This window comes from Coregonus clupeaformis, chromosome 24, assembly GCF_020615455.1.
Source record: "Coregonus clupeaformis isolate EN_2021a chromosome 24, ASM2061545v1, whole genome shotgun sequence".
NCBI classification, from domain to species: Eukaryota; Metazoa; Chordata; class Actinopteri; order Salmoniformes; family Salmonidae; genus Coregonus; species Coregonus clupeaformis.
In genome coordinates this window covers 59,721,338-59,738,309 of record NC_059215.1, presented here as the reverse complement: position 1 = coordinate 59,738,309, position 16,972 = coordinate 59,721,338, and the positions used below count along the sequence as shown (strand labels likewise).

General features: G+C 42.6%; 1 long non-coding RNA gene across 1 annotated transcript; it reads right to left on the bottom strand.

Moving 5' to 3' along the window:
• Nucleotides 1–14,296: 14,296 nt before the first annotated feature.
• LOC123481811 lies at nt 14,297–15,691 on the bottom strand. The gene is made up of 2 exons (XR_006657330.1): nt 15,559–15,691; nt 14,297–15,371 (listed from the first exon to the last, which is right to left on the bottom strand). It is a non-coding gene; the product is annotated as an uncharacterized LOC123481811 (long non-coding RNA).
• Between the last annotated feature and the right edge of the window lie 1,281 nt (nt 15,692–16,972).

Below are 16,972 nucleotides of genomic sequence, written 5' to 3'. Positions count from 1 at the left end.
AAGCTATTCGTAAGGCTCCGAAGCCTAGAACTGTCAGAGAGATGATGACATTTCTTGGTAAAAGCTGGTTATTCTTCAGCTTGGGTTGAGAGCTATGCTAGTTTGACGGGACCTTTGAGAGCTATGGTTAAAGATACTGGGAATGGACAACTCCATAGCAATCTTTCCTGGACACAGGAAGGCCTTGTGGCATTTGAGACGATCAAACAGAGGCTACAGGAGGCACCTGCACTCACACTACCAGACTACTCTAAGAATTTCTTGCTATATGTGTCTACTTCTACTGGAGGTAAATATGCATGTGCAGTTCTTTGTCAGCCGACAGGTACAGGGACGAATCCTCAACCTATTTCCTACTACTCTACTGCCTATTCAGATGTAGAACTAGGGCTACCACTGTGCTACAGAGCAATGGTGGGAGTATATTCAGTGTATGACAAAGCATCATCTGTTACGATGGGTTACCCAGTAACAATTCTTACCCATCATAGTCTCAGAAATCTTCTGAACTATGGAAAATATACATTGACTATGCCTAGGCTCAGAGACTATCATAGGCTCTTAGAGCAGGTAGATGTCACCCTAGTGAGGTGTGATACGGTGAATCCAGCCGAGAATTTGCCAACTTCAGAGGATGGTGAGCCACATGATTGTGTATGTCATTTGTTTGGAGCAGTGTGGAAAGGTCGAGGGTTTAAGAAAACGGATGGTTCTCCGATACAACATAATGCGCAAATAATTAAATTGTTGCATGCTATGATGAAGCCTAAAGAGATAGCGATTGCTAAGTGTGCAGCTCATAAAACAGATGTGTCAAAAGTCACACAAGGGAACAAAGCTGCTGATGAAGCTGCAAAAGCCGTTACAGGAGCGGACAAATTGGGCAAGGTTTTTCTGGTCACTCATGGAGTGGACTTGGAAGACAAAATTACGCTTAAGGATGTGATTTTGATGCAGGAAGCTGCTTCTACGATTGACAAACAGTTATGGCTAGACCGAGGTGCCGTCAAAGATGCTACTGGTCTTTGGAGAAACCATGAGGGGTTGATAGTAGCGCATCTAGACCTATTAGGCCTGATGATTCAGGAAGCACATGGGTTAGCTCATGTTGCAAGGGGGGAGGTTAGGAGAAAGATCACCAAGGAGTATGGTTTTTGGGCACCATATTTGCTTGAACAGGTTGACTATGTCATAGGCAGGTGCACAATCTGTCTGAAAAATAATGTTCGCAGGGGTGTGACTGTTCTTCCTGGTCACATTCCTACACCGAGAGGTCCTATGCGTGAGTTGGTTATCGACTTTGTTGATATGATAAAACCAGTTGAAGGGAAAAGATATATGCTGGTGGTTGTGGATAGATTTTCACGATGGCCGGAGGCCTGTCCATCCAAGCGAAAAGACGCTCAATCGGTTGCCAAGTTCTTGTGTAAAGAAGTCATAAGCAGGTGGGGACTTCCTGATCGAATATCCTCAGATAATGGGAAAGAATTTGTGGATAAATCAGTGAAATTGATGTTGCAAAAATTGGGAATTAAGCAGCATCTTGGAGCAGTTTATCACCCACAAAGTCAAGGGATTTGTGAAAAAATGAACGGTGTTTTGAAAAATCACATTGTCAAAATTTGCCAGCATACGGGTCTAAACTGGATAGCGGCGCTTCCTTTAGCATTAATGGTGTGTCGCTCAAGTGAGTTGCGTGATCTACGTATGACACCCCATGAACTGGTCACAGGAAGAAGGATGCCTACGCCTTGTTTGCGAACAAGCGGAAAGGGTCCAAGTTTGGCTCTTTTGGAAGATGAAATGAGAGCGTACGTTACATATGTGGCCAATTTTCATAAAAAGTTGTCCACATATGTTTCTGACAGGCAAAGAAAAGAAGAGGTGCAGGAGAAGCTCGATGAGCAAAAAATGAGTACAGTGCAACCTGGGGACAAGGTGTTCGTGAAGGTATTTAGAAGGAAGTGGTATAACGAACGTCGTGAGGGACCATTTGAAGTTGTTCGTAGTACTGGAACGGCTGTCGAGGTTAAAGGGTCTCCAACGTGGTATCATTTCTCACATTGTGTTAAAGCGCCTAGAGAAGAAGTGCCACGCGCAGAGAGACAGGATGTTGAAGGCTCAAGAGAGCAGGATGAAGATAGGGAAGAACAGGTAGAAGGAGAGATGGATGACAATATCCAGAGTCAAAACCCAGAAGGAGAGATTGTCCATGCTGTGGACAACGTTGATGAGGATGTGTACACTTCTGATGATGCCAGAGATGACTCTGCAATGGATGGACAGGAAAGGAGATTTGGGGACATTGATTTTCAATGCGTCCCAGAAACAACAGGGCATATTTCAGTGGAATGTGAAACTGCAGAGATCACCAAGGGCAACTCTGTTACAGGAGAAGCTGGTGATTCGGTTAGACAAAGTAGCCCCAGACCAGTTAGGAAAAAAGTCAGACCAAAACGTTACGAAAACTAGGGTTGAAGTAACTCTAGGAATGTCAGCTCAGCTCCCATGTCAGTGTACGAGAGAGAACAGTGGTGAAGGGAAATTTAGAGTTCAGTGGGAAGATAGCTATGGCAGGAGTTTAGATCTGTTAGGAGCAGTTGCATTGAGAAAGTATGCGTTGCTGAATGATAATAGAAGACTGAAGATTGAGGGTGATTGCAGTCTCTATGTGTACAATTCCCAGCAGGAGGATCAAGGTGATTATAAATGCATTTTTTATAATCCACAGTTTGAAAGTGAGGGATTAGAGTCGGGACTGAGAGTTAATGTAGTGACACTAGTGGTGATAGATGGAAATACAAGTAAAGAGCTCCAAGCTGTAGGGAAAATAGATGAATCAACAACAATGACATCAACACTTCAGCCTAATACAACAACAATGAGAAGCAATTCAACTCTTTTAACGTTGACAGTTATTAAAGCTATAAATGTATCACATTTGATTACAATGATGCCTCAGAAAATCCCTCCAACACCAATTTTAGAAAATACTGTGATTAGGGTTAGGATGGGTGGTACAGCTCATCTTCCTTGTAGATGTGAGAGACGGAGTGGGGGTGGTGACATTCCTCCCACGTGGAGAGATAATTATGGAGAAGAAGTGTTGTTATCGGTACCAGAAGTAGAAGCTGTGCCCCCTAGTCAAAGGAAATATATTTTGTACAACGATATGAAGTGGAAGAGGGTTATGAGTGATTGCTCACTTCTTTTGCGTAATATTACATGGGAAGATCAGCGAGAATATACTTGTACTTTTTAGAGCCAGCGTTCAAATTTGTTTCGGTTAAGAATTACTGGTTAGAAGGCTATGTAACTCGTAAGGTGACGCTTATGATGAAAGATTTAAAGTCTGTTGAAGTTTCCACAGTCACCAAAGAAGTTCAGGAGCAGTATATTACAGTAGTCACTCCAAGAGTAAATAATACACAGAGGATATCTGCCACTTTGCAAAAATCCAGAAAATCACATTGTATGATTTTTCAGTAATTAATTTGCATTTTATTGCATGACATAAGTATTTGATACATCAGAAAAGCAGAACTTAATATTTGGTACAGAAACCTTTGTTTGCAATTACAGAGATCATACGTTTCCCGTAGGTCTTGACCAGGTTTGCACACACTGCAGCAGGGATTTTGGCCCACTCCTCCATACAGACCTTCTCCAGATCCTTCAGGTTTCGGGGCTGTCGCTGGGCAATTCGGACTTTCAGCTCCCTCCAAAGATTTTTTATTGGGTTCAGGTCTGGAGACTAGCTAGGCCACTCCAGGACCTTGAGATGCTTCTTACGGAGCCACTCCTTAGTTGCCCTGGCTGTGTGTTTCGGGTCGTTGTCATGCTGGAAGACCCAGCCACGACCCATCTTCAATGCTCTTACTGAGGGAAGGAGGTTGTTGGCCAAGATCTTGCGATACATGGCCCCATCCATCCTCCCCCTCAATACGGTGCAGTCGTCCTGTCCCCTTTGCAGAAAAGCATCCACAAAGAATGATGTTTCCACCTCCATGCTTCACGGTTGGGATGGTGTTCTTGGGGTTGTACTCATCCTTCTTCTTCCTCCAAACACGGCGAGTGGAGTTTAGACCAAAAGCTCTATTTTTGTCTCATCAGACCACATGACCTTCTCCCATTCCTCCTCTGGATCATCCAGATGGTCATTGGCAAACTTCAGATGGGCCTGGACATGCGCTGGCTTGAGCAGGGGGGACCTTGCGTGCGCTGCAGGATTTTTTATCCATGACGGCGTAGTGTGTTACTAATGGTTTTCTTTGAGACTGTGGTCCCAGCTCTCTTTCAGGTCATTGACCAGGTCCTGCCGTGTAGTTCTGGGCTGATCCCTCACCTTCCTCATGATCATTGATGCCCCACGAGGTGAGATCTTGCATGGAGCCCCAGACCGAGGGTGATTGACCGTCATCTTGAACTTCTTCCATTTTCTAATAATTGCGCCAACAGTTGTTGCCTTCTCACCAAGCTGCTTGCCTATTGTCCTGTAGCCCATCCCAGCCTTGTGCAGGTCTACAATATTATCCATGATGTCCTTACACAGCTCTCTGGTCTTGGCCATTGTGGAGAGGTTGGAGTCTGTTTGATTGAGTGTGTGGACAGGTGTCTTTTATACAGGTAACGAGTTCAAACAGGTGCAGTTAATACAGGTAATGAGTGGAGAACAGGAGGGCTTCTTAAAGAAAAACTAACAGGTCTGTGAGAGCCGGAATTCTTACTGGTTGGTAGGTGATCAAATACTTATGTCATGCAAAAAAATGCAAATTAATTACTTAAAAATCATACAATGTGATTTTCTGGATTTTTTTTAGATTCCGTCTCTCACAGTTGAAGTGTACCTATGATAAAAATTACAGACCTCTACATGCTTTGTAAGTAGGAAAACCTGCAAAATCGGCAGTGTATCAAATACTTGTTCTCCCCACTGTATAAAGTAACTTTTTCTGTTCCATTTAGTAAGAAGAGCAGGACTTTGATGGTAAAAGATCAGCTTTTGCCTGGCAATGTGACTATAGGGAATTTTCGAGATATTTGGTGGGTTTGTGGTGATAAAGCCTATAAATTCTTACCCTATGGATGGACTGGATGTTGTTACATGTCGACATTGAAGCTTCCATATGAGGTTTATACCATTCAAAAGGGGAAAGCACCGGACACAGCTCAATCTGATTCTAGGTCTGGAAATAGGGTGAAAAGGGAAATGGCGCAATTTCATAATCTGGAATCCTACCATTGGAGGATAAGTCTAGGAGAGAAGTGGGGACTTGGACTTTTTCCATGGTATGGTGTAACATTTTTGGCAGATCACATTGATAATATTACCTATACTTTGCAGGGTTTTGCAAACAAAACGATATGAGGGTTTAACCTTCTGTCAAATACTCAAAGAAGTCACAGACTGACGCTGTTGAAACATGACATGGCTCTTGACTATATTTTAGCCAAACAGGGTGGCTTATGTGTGGCTATGAACTTGACGGGGGACAATTGTTATACTTTGATCCCCGATAGTTCCGATAATATCACTAGTGTTATAGATGCATTGAAGAGTATAAGGGATGCGTTTGGTCAATCTGAAGGAGCTGGATGGTCAGTGAAGGCTTGGTTGCAAGATCAGTTAGGCCCAGTGGGAGCAGTGATAGTTCAGATTTTAGTAGCAGCTCTTGTACTGCTGTGTGTGATGTTTTGCTTTTGTACTTTGTTATTGACTTTTGCGAAGGCTATGATATTGAGATGGGTTGGAGTTGTGATGCCTGGAGACAACAATCAGATGCAGTTGTTAACTATTACTGATCTAGATGGAGATGAACAAGTGGGACTGGATGGAGTATTGATGGATAGATATCAGTTTTGAATATCTGATTGTGTATTAATTTTCAAATTTCTTTGCATATTATTGTGATATTTAGTCTTTTCTTATGAATCAAAGGGGGGAAATGGAATGTGATTCATTTTATATATCATTTTATATATCATTTTATATATCATTTTTATATTATTTTTGATATTGATGTTTTAATTTGCATGTGTTGCTTTGCAAAAGATACTGGTTGGTGTTTTCTTTTCTTCCAGAAGCATATGGGGAATGTGTAGAGGGGATTCAAATACTCAAACATGGACAATATGAATGGACTGGAGGAAGTTGAACAAGGAAGGTGTGGAAATGTTCAGATTCCATCATCGACGTTGCATTGAAAGTCGACACTGCTGAGGAGATGGAGTGTAGTGGACTACATTCCAGTGTCTGCAATGATTTATATACATATTTGCATGTGAAATACATAATATGTGTCATATTCTTTCTGTATTAAATTTTTGAAGAATGATGTTTTCTGTTGTTGGGTACATGTGGGGACCTCAGATGTTTTTGTTTTTTTCGTGGATGCTTAGGGATATTGGGTCTAGGCAGGGACAGAGAGAATCCACAGGAGGGTCCGATGGGTCGACCAGCCTGAATGTGGACATTTTTGATTGTATTTTGTTTTCTGAGGTTTTCATGTGTATTCAATTGCATCATAGCTTAAAATGCATTGATAAAAATGTATAAATTAATCTGGAGTATTTAGGTGGTCGCCTGGGGCAGAGGAGCCGTGAGAGAATTTTCCTGTCTTGATTGATTAATGGATATTTGGAATGAAAGCTGCCAGACAGGTTTTTCGCTCTCACACTCCATAAAAATGTGTTTTCTCTCCATAAATGTGGTTTTATTGATAAAGTTAGTCAAGAAGCCTGATGTAATAAAAAAATGTATTTTGTCATAATCCTATTATTTTTGTTTTCGAAGTCTCGAAGGGGGGAAATATGTAGTATCTGAACAGTTTATAATTTTGGCTGACGTTTGCAAATGGTGTGTTAGATGAATTTTACTCTGCCTTGCTGAAACATCTGGAAAGCATTACTATAGGGGCCCCCTGAAATAGAGGACATGGGGATACAGTGGGGGAAAAAAAGTATTTAGTCAGCCACCAATTGTGCAAGTTCTCCCACTTAAAAAGATGAGAGAGGCCTGTAATTTTCATCATAGGTACACGTCAACTATGACAGACAAAATGAGAAGAAAAAAAATCCAGAAAATCACATTGTAGGATTTTTTATGAATTTATTTGCAAATTATGGTGGAAAATAAGTATTTGGTCAATAACAAAAAGTTTCTCAATACTTTGTTATATACCCTTTGTTGGCAATGACACAGGTCAAACGTTTTCTGTAAGTCTTCACAAGGTTTTCACACACTGTTGCTGGTATTTTGGCCCATTCCTCCATGCAGATCTCCTCTAGAGCAGTGATGTTTTGGGGCTGTCGCTGGGCAACACAGACTTTCAACTCCCTCCAAAGATTTTCTATGGGGTTGAGATCTGGAGACTGGCTAGGCCACTCCAGGACCTTGAAATGCTTCTTACGAAGCCACTCCTTCGTTGCCCGGGCGGTGTGTTTGGGATCATTGTCATGCTGAAAGACCCAGCCACGTTTCATCTTCAATGCCCTTGCTGATGGAAGGAGGTTTTCACTCAAAATCTCACGATACATGGCCCCATTCATTCTTTCCTTTACACGGATCAGTCGTCCTGGTCCCTTTGTAGAAAAATAGCCCCAAAGCATGATGTTTCCACCCCCATGCTTCACAGTAGGTATGGTGTTCTTTGGATGCAACTCAGCATTCTTTGTCCTCCAAACACGACGAGTTGAGTTTTGACCAAAAAGTTATATTTTGGTTTCATCTGACCATATGACATTCTCCCAATCCTCTTCTGGATCATCCAAATGCACTCTAGCAAACTTCAGACGGGCCTGGACATGTACTGGCTTAAGCAGGGGACACGTCTGGCACTGCAGGATTTGAGTCCCTGGCGGCGTAGTGTGTTACTGATGGTAGGCTTTGTTACTTTGGTCCCAGCTCTCTGCAGGTCATTCACTAGGTCCCCCCGTGTGGTTCTGGGATTTTTGCTCACCGTTCTTGTGATCATTTTGACACCACGGGGTGAGATCTTGCGTGGAGCCCCAGATCGAGGGAGATTATCAGTGGTCTTGTATGTCTTCCATTTCCTAATAATTGCTCCCACAGTTGATTTCTTCAAACCAAGCTGCTTACCTATTGCAGATTCAGTCTTCCCAGCCTGGTGCAGGTCTACAATTTTGTTTCTGGTGTCCTTTGACAGCTCTTTGGTCTTGGCCATAGTGGAGTTTGGAGTGTGACTGTTTGAGGTTGTGAACAGGTGTCTTTATACTGATAACAAGTTCAAACAGGTGCCATTAATACAGGTAACGAGTGGAGGACAGAGGAGCCTCTTAAAGAAGAAGTTACAGGTCTGTGAGAGCCAGAAATCTTGCTTGTTTGTAGGTGACCAAATACTTATTTTCCACCATAATTTGCAAATAAATTCATAAAAAATCCTACAATGTGATTTTCAGGAGAAAAAAAATGCTCAATTTGTCTGTCATAGGTGACGTGTACCTATGATGAAAATTACAGGCCTCTCTCATCTTTTTAAGTGGGAGAACTTGCACAATTGGTGGCTGACTAAATACTTTTTTTCCCCACTGTATGTGGAGGCCAGGGATTGGTCTATTCAAAACACCCATCTTATGTTACATAGGATATATACCAGGTTTTGAACAAAGGACGGGGAGAATAATCATATTTGAGATTGGGTTAGTTGTTCTCCAGATTCTGCAGAAATCTGTAAATTGACGCTGAAATCTTTTGATATAATAAACCTTCATAATCAAAGTACAGTGTCAGCGGATTCCTTGTCAACACTGCACATCAGCATCGTTGTTCGGCCACCACACAATGTTGCAAGTTCGCTAGAGACAGCTTCTGGCCGGACGGAGTGATGATTTGATACAATGTTGTACTTCATTAGCACTAGCTCAAGTCAAGACAGATAGAACAGGAATCAGACAGGCGGAGTAGATAGATTAATGTGATTGAAAGAACCGGAATTTTCATCAGGATATTGTCTACTGTTTTTATTTATCGGCTTTAGGCCTATGTATTTTTACTTAGTTGAGGCCTACTGCTGCATCTCTGAGTTCTACTCTAATTTCTTTAGCCTTTCAATGGATCATAGTGTATCAGTGTGTCCATATGGCAGAGTTTAGTGCACTCAATCAACTAAGTCGCTCTGGATAAGAGCGTCTGCTAAATGACTAAAATGTAAATGTAAATGTAACTAGTTACCAACAACAACAAAAAAATGTTTACCATGATTTCTGGGTTAAAACTGAGGAATTAAATATAATCTCTCTTTTGCATACTAGTGGTGCACAGCTAATCTGAAAATGTGGACTCAATAGTAAACCTTGTGATAAAGTACCATATGTGGCTCAGAGGTAAATGTATGTACCCTGAAAATATATTCATATCGAGTCACCCATATCGCCCATTTCGGTGGCCATCTTAGGTGGTACCGGTATGTCAGGTTAGCTCTGAGTATCACAGAAACACAACACTTTGAATGAATAACAGACAAATGTTCTTAACAATTGTCTATGGATGAAATTGATCCAAATATCTGTTCAAAACATGAAAAACATACAAAAACGTTTATTTAGAAACATTACATTTGACTATAAATGTGTGACATTTTTAAAATATATACTTATTTTGGTGAATTTAAACCATTTACTTGTGTTACAAAAGGTTAATAAAATAAAACGTGTTACTGCTTGGCAGACATTGTCTCTCAAAAACGACCCCTGTTGGTGCTTTTAAGCAAAAAATACGCTGCCGCTTTTAGGATTAATCTCATTTGCCTTTCTCTTTCTCACAAAAAGGCCCTCAACTTCTCTCTTCTATGGGATGCATTCATTTTTCCAATAAAAAAAAAATACATTATTTACAGGCAATTGCTGATTTGTCCATGTGCATGTTGAGCATCATTTATTTGTATTGCTCCAGTTACAGGAGGGCATGCAATGATGGTGGCAATTGGGCTTGCAATTTGGATTCTGGAAGAGTGGTCATCATAGACAGAAAGTGTGTCTATTGCTGAAAGTACTGCTGCGGTCGCCTATAAGTACGTGTCAAGTTTCAACATTGTGCAGACATTGTAGTAGCCTACTGTAATGTTTCTTTTTTTCAGTTTGTCTGTCTCTAGTTCCCCGTAACCCATTTGATGACAAAGCAAAGAGAGCAGTCCAATTCATTGTGGGAGAAATCAGGTCAGAACTCCACAGAGATCAGGGGAAATGAGCTGCTTCTAGTTGATGCAGTCGAGCGTCCCAGACAGAGGCATGTAGAGGGAGTCCTTATCCAATGTCCTGCATCAATGCTTCATTGAGATACATTATCATACATCTCCCTTTGCCTGGCCACCAGATTATGTCTTAAACACTTTTTTAAATACTTTCTTTTCATAGAATTAGGTAGCCCTTTTCAAGTAGGTAGCCCCCCGCCCCCACAAACATTAACATAAACACACACTGCTGCCTAGTAGCAGTGAGAAAAGCTCAGAAAGGAGACCTGAAGGAGTAATGTTGCATAAGGAATTGACTCTTAGTCATTGAACAGAGATGTTAGTGTGTGTAATGAAATACAGCCACCACAACATCTATTTATTTGGGACATTGACGCACATGCCATGTTGATCTGATCCAGGGCATCCTGTGCAATCTGAGCAATCCAGATGAGGCACACTATAAAGGCACACTATAAACAAAGAGAAAGATGAAACGTGTTGTCGAGTTGCCATATTCCATGTGTAGCAGTAGCTTGATGGGTTATAGAACAGTGTAAAGCTTTTTGAACCATGGTCGTATCAGTGTCTATCTTTCAAATGCACCGATAACGTCAAGTCTCTCAATCAATAAAATGGTTCACCTCATCCACTGTTCTAAAGCTCTGCTCAACAGCATCCTCAGGTGGAATATAAAGGTAAAAACACAATTGAGCAGCGAAGTCAACGTTCAGACAATTGACAAAGATGAAAATGATCAACCAATTAGCCCATTCAACCTTTGACATTCTAAAATCGCACTTTTACAATTTGAGAAAAACACCACTAAATCGCAAACTCAGTGCAGTTACACAAACTGATGTGTTACCACCATATTTGTTGCAAGCAGCTGTATGTCCATCAGATTTGGCCTGAAGGTCAGTGCTGACCACAGAGAGCCACATGGCTCAGTGGTGCCGAGGAGCTTTGGGCCTGGGGATGATGGGAATGGGCCTGCTGTTCACGTGGGACAGAGGAAGTGGGGAGCCTCTTTGACGTTAAGCGTCCGACCGTCTGACCTGCAGTGTATTGGTTGAGTCTGTGTGAAGACTCACAGGCTGCATTTACACAGGCAGCCCAATAAATAAATAAAAATCCCCAATAGTCTTTTGACCAATCACATCAGCTCTGAAAAAGATGTGAAAATGTCTGATGTGATTGGTCAAAAGACCAATTAGTAGAAAAATATCAAATTGGGCTGCCTGTGTAAAGCAGCCACAGTGACCTTGGGCCTGGGCACTTTGTTTACCACAATGTTGTATTCATTAGAACAGAGCACATGATGAGACAGAATGGAAGGTTACAATACACAGAGCAGTGGAACAGCCTATATGAATGACAACTCTGTCTGTCTGGAACCAGAGAGAAGAGAGGAAAGTAGAGTCTGCGTCTTGTCATACTCTTACCCTTAAAGGAGGGAAGCGGTCAGGCCATAGCCGGGGCAGTGGAGGGCTGAAGATAAATAGCATCTTGGTAGTCTGTATACAGTGGCATGAGTCATGCCACTATGCCTGACATTTACAGCAGGGAGAGTGGTGTTTACAATGCCGGACGTGGGTGAACAGGCACCTGGCTTCTTTTATTGTCAGGGAGAAGTCCCACTTCCCCGATTCAACGATCCAGAGCAGTGTGGATGTGTAATGAAGGTCTCTGATGTTCCCCTCACTTCTCTGGCCCTAGACTGACCTCCACTTAGGGTCCTCTTCAAGCTGGCTTTGGCTACCCTACTGAATGTTTTACACAAGATGAATCAATTACATTTGCCATTCCAATGTGTTAATACATTTTAAATATATGTTGTGAAAAACATGCAAACTAAAAATGCATTTCAAACCATATTTGTTTGTGTTTGCTTACAATAAATACATTTTCAACACATTTCGATGGGTACATTTCCTGTAGGGTTGGCCTAGCTGTGCCAGGCATACCAGCTTTGAGTCAGCCAATGACCTCTCCAGTCTCCAGTCTATTCATAGCACCACCACCGCCCTCCCATTTAGGCACACAGGCCAAGGGGGCCCATAGGCAGCCATTTCTGCTCTGAGTTGGGATACGGTCCACTTTTAAATCCAGGGGCCTGCTATTCTCATGCAGTGTGTTGGAGTTGGATGAGAGGAATGAAAAGAGGCACTCTGTGTTTTAGAACTGACAGTTAAAGTGAATGAGGATGTACAGTATGTGTTTGACTTGTGGGTTATTATGTGAAGGACTCAGTTTCACTGTCAACACTGTATTTGGTGTATGAAATGTTTTAAGGGGGTAGGTCTGATTCTGAACACTGCTCACTGCTGCTCACTGTGCCCTTTCCATCTGGGCTGCAGCCATGGTTCATGCGTGACAAACCCATAGAGTAATCAGCCTACAGATAACTCGGAGGGATGTTCCTCTACCATGTAAGCGTGCCAATGTCTACACCCCATTGTCAGACAGAGGAAGCGCTGTGCAAGGAGAGGACCCAGGCTGGACATCAAGGAGGATAGATAGACCTGTGTGTTCATGTTGAGGGTTGCTGGGGCCCCCCTCGCGGTCTGCATAGGAAACACGGTAAGGCCACAGAATCTTCCTCGATTTCCTGCTTCGCTCAGCGGCCCACTAAAGCACACAATGCCTTTGTGTTCACAACTGTCAAGTTCTCCTTACATTGTCCAGGCAACTCCGCAATCTCAAGTTAAACGCTCTCCGATTACTGCTTTGGGTATGGTATTTCAAGCACAGGATTTGGAGGGTACTGGGGCCTGCACAATCACAATATACCTCAGCTCTGCTTCATAATGGGATAAAGAATAGCATTTTTCATATATAAAGATTGTTGGAGTTAGTTAACTAAAACCCACATGGTTAGAAGCACAGGAAGTTGGTGGCACCTTAATTGGGGAGAACAGACTCGTGGTAATGACCGGAGCGGAATCAGTGGAATGGTATCAAATACATCAAACACATGGTTTCCAGTTGTTTGATGCCATTCCAATTGCTCCGTTCCGGCCATTATTATGAGCTGTTCTCCCTTCAGCAGCCTCGACTGGTTGGAAGAGTTAGCTAAGTCTCTACTGTACTGTGTCAGAACAGAAGTGCAGGAGTATGGGAGAGAAGAGTCTGTAGCCAGTCACCCAGTAAAGCCAGGGAACAGGCAATAAATAAAGACCATACCATATATGTGCATTCCCTCTCCACAGCCTTATGGAAACACATCACCTGGAGGCGCGACCCCTTGACCTTGTCTTGTCACAGCACCCCGAGCATGAGACAATGGCTCACAGATTTACAGCAAAGGAGCGGGCTTTTCGGGTCGACGTTATACTCTCATTTGACCATAATAGGCTGAGGCGAGGTAGAAAAGTGTTGCTGGTAATTGAAGTTTCCCTGAGCAGAGGGAGAGAGCGGGCTGCCAAGCCCTGGGGGCGGGGGGAGAGGGGTGCTTTGGAGTTTTGTGAGGAATACAGTAGTACGGTTGCCATGGAGACAGGGAAGCACTCTTCAGGGCTTGCTTATGAAGAAGAAAAGTGACGTCCCAGCGAGGGCAGTGAATACAGCGCCTGCCTGCCTGCCAAGGGAAATAACGATTAGAGCCACAGGTCTTACCTTTTATATCTCTGTCTGTGGCTCCATGAATAGGCCCTGTCATCTCCACTCTTCACCCTACACCCTGCTCTTTACAAAGTTCACATGCATCAACTTTCTCAGTTTCATCATAATGACTTGTTCCACTGCGTAAAGGCAGGCCATCCAAGGCTAGGTTGTGATTAGTCAGACAAAAGAGGAAAATGACAGTTGATGTATCAACTGATGTACATGACCAGGCCACCCTCCACTAGCTGTGGGCATGTTGACTTGTTTAGTTGACGCACACAGCTATCCAAACTATATATTTTCCCATAATGCCTAGCCTTAAAACTTTACTCCAATGCCCTTAACCCCTGTAGGTCTAAGTCCTTAGATCGCAATATCTACTAAGCTAATATATGGAATTGTTTTAAGATGGTCATAAAATGTATCATTTAGCCGTTTGATTTGGAATTTTAGGACCCCTGTAGGTATAACATTTTTAAATAAAAAATGTATTTGATAAAACATTGAATTTGGCCTTTACTGCTATAGCCCATAGGAACGCATTGAATAACACATTTGTAAATGGCAAAACATACAGTGTCTGTCCTATACTTGAGAGATATAGAAAGTTTGTGAGAGTCTCCCCTTTCGATATTGGTGATATATTATTTTGTAGCTCCAATGGATCGGTCTGGACAGTTTGTTGTGTGAAAAGACCTCTTCGAAATGAGGACGTCCGCGATAGAGAGTTCAGACAACTGACGTAAAGCTTGTGGATGTCGTAGAGTGAAACAACCGTCGTGTTTGTGAGTCTCATTTTTCGATGGTGGTGACTTATTCGTTTGTAGATGATTTTCTTGTCTGGATCCTCTCATGCATAGAAAAAGGCCGCTTTCACAAACCCACGTTATGGAATAGGTGCAAACTTCAGCCGTTACAAGAAACGGTAAATCTTTATCATAAACACATGGGGAGCTATTCAATATTCAAAATGACGTCACTGTGTGATGCACGGGTGCGTCAATGTGACATAATAGTAGGCTACTTATAGGCTACTGTATGCATCCACATTTTCTAATTGGAATCATATTGCTACATAATCTAAACACTTTTCCTGCTTGTCCATAGAAACATTACTTGAGCTTCTCAGTGTCAGTTGTGTACATGCTGATAGGCTATCACATGTTACACAACATCCCAGGGACTAACACATCTCTGAGTGACAGTTATTTACAGCATGTTGGGCGGCCTCCAGCCTCTTTCTCAGAAGCACCAGTCCCAAGATGGCATAGCGGTGGGCTGCTGAAGGGGAGATTTCCTCAGCCTTTACCACAGCATAAAGTTACCCTGGAGGGCCACAAAAATGGCCGCCACTCCATCGCCACCTCTTACCGTTGTGCCATGGCAGCGGTAAATATTGATGTCTGCTGCTGTGTGTGACAGCTCAGACCGGTAAAATGTGTCCTGGTATTAAACCCTCGTGTGGACTTGAGCCTCTTCCATTAATTTGGCTATTTTAGCGGGCATTGGCTGCATAGTGGCAGGCCTTGCAGTCAGCTGTCCTCTGGCCAACTGGGGTGGGAGGCATTGTCCCCTGGCCTGATGAGATGAGAGAGAGAGAGAGAGAGAGAGAGAGAGAGAGAGAGGTTAATGTCACCACTGTTGTTCAATGCCTGCGAATCGGATGGGCTTTACAGCCTACTAATGTAGGTTTAGGGAAATTGTGTCCAAGACCAAAATCAAAAAGAGGATCTTATGGTTATTTAACAGGGTAATGTATAACTACCATTTATCAACATCTAGATGTTTGAGTAACGGCATGTAGGGGACAGTGGGGTAAGTTGAGCCAAAGAGGTAAGTTGAGACACACTTCTTTCTAGGAAACCATACACAAAATTAATAATTTGACCAAATATTTAGGAAGTCATAATTTCATGGAGTCTGTGAAAGAAGAAACCACAAGGAAAAAGTGGTAAGCAAGTTAGGTTAAAAAAACAGATTTTCACCAAGTCAACTAAATGTATTGTGTTAGAGGTTTCATGATGCTTGTATCTAAACCAAAGTTGATAATTTGACGATTGTTCTATGCATCAGTTGGGGTGTCTTTAACTTCAATAAGAGGTCCTAAACCTAGCATGAAAGTGGATCCTTGTAGCTGTGTGGGCTAATATAGTCAAAATGTTTTCCTTGGGGTAAGTTGAGCCAATAGCCAACATACCCCATACAAATTCTGATTACATTTTGTCAGTTTAATGCATAATATGCATAATATTTTGCAATGTGCCTTGCATATGAACTCAAGATAGTACATTTTTATTGTTGAGCAAATGTAAATGTTTTCTTCCCAGGCGTAATGCAAGGCATTGTCTCTGGAATATGAGATAACAACAGGGTCTGGCCTGTGTTAAAAGTATTTAAAAAGTAACTTACCCCACTCTCCCCTACTGTCATATTGAATTAAAAGCTAGGGAGATGTAACCGCCATGACATTAAGACGATATCCAATGTGTTCTGTTCACATAAACTACATTTCTTTATCCCACTTTCTTGTTAAGCGTCATTATGTATTTTAGAGTGGGTTATTGTTTATAGAGTGGCTGAATCATTCAAAGGTTCTGTCTAAAGCTGTACTTGAAACATTGAGAATATTGAGTTGACCTGGCAATAGAGCAAAGCATGATGGGAAAGTAACTAAACTTGCCAACGCACTAGTCATTCCCTCACTGTCTCTCTGTCACGTTCACTCTCTTTCTCTTCCTCTCTCCCTCTCTCTCAGCCTTTCACTTTCTCTTCCCCCCCCCCCTCTCTCTCTCTCTCTCTCTCTCTCTCTCTCTCTCTCTCTCTCTCTCTCTCTCTCTCTCTCTCTCTCTCTCTCTCTCTCTCTCTCTCTCTCTCTCTCTCTCTCTCTCACACTCACACTCACACTCTCACTCCTACTCTCACTCTCACACACACACACACACCCACACAGAAAGATGTAGGTACGGCACGCACGCATGCACACAGACAGACACCCCCACACACACACACACACACACACACACACACACACACACACACACACACACACACACACACACACACACACTCTCTGTCAAACATTTACACATACACTTCTCCTCCCACTCTCTCTCTCTCTCGCTCCCTCTCCCTCTCTCTCTCTCTCCCTCCCACTCCTTTGTCCTCCTTTTGTGGGTCTG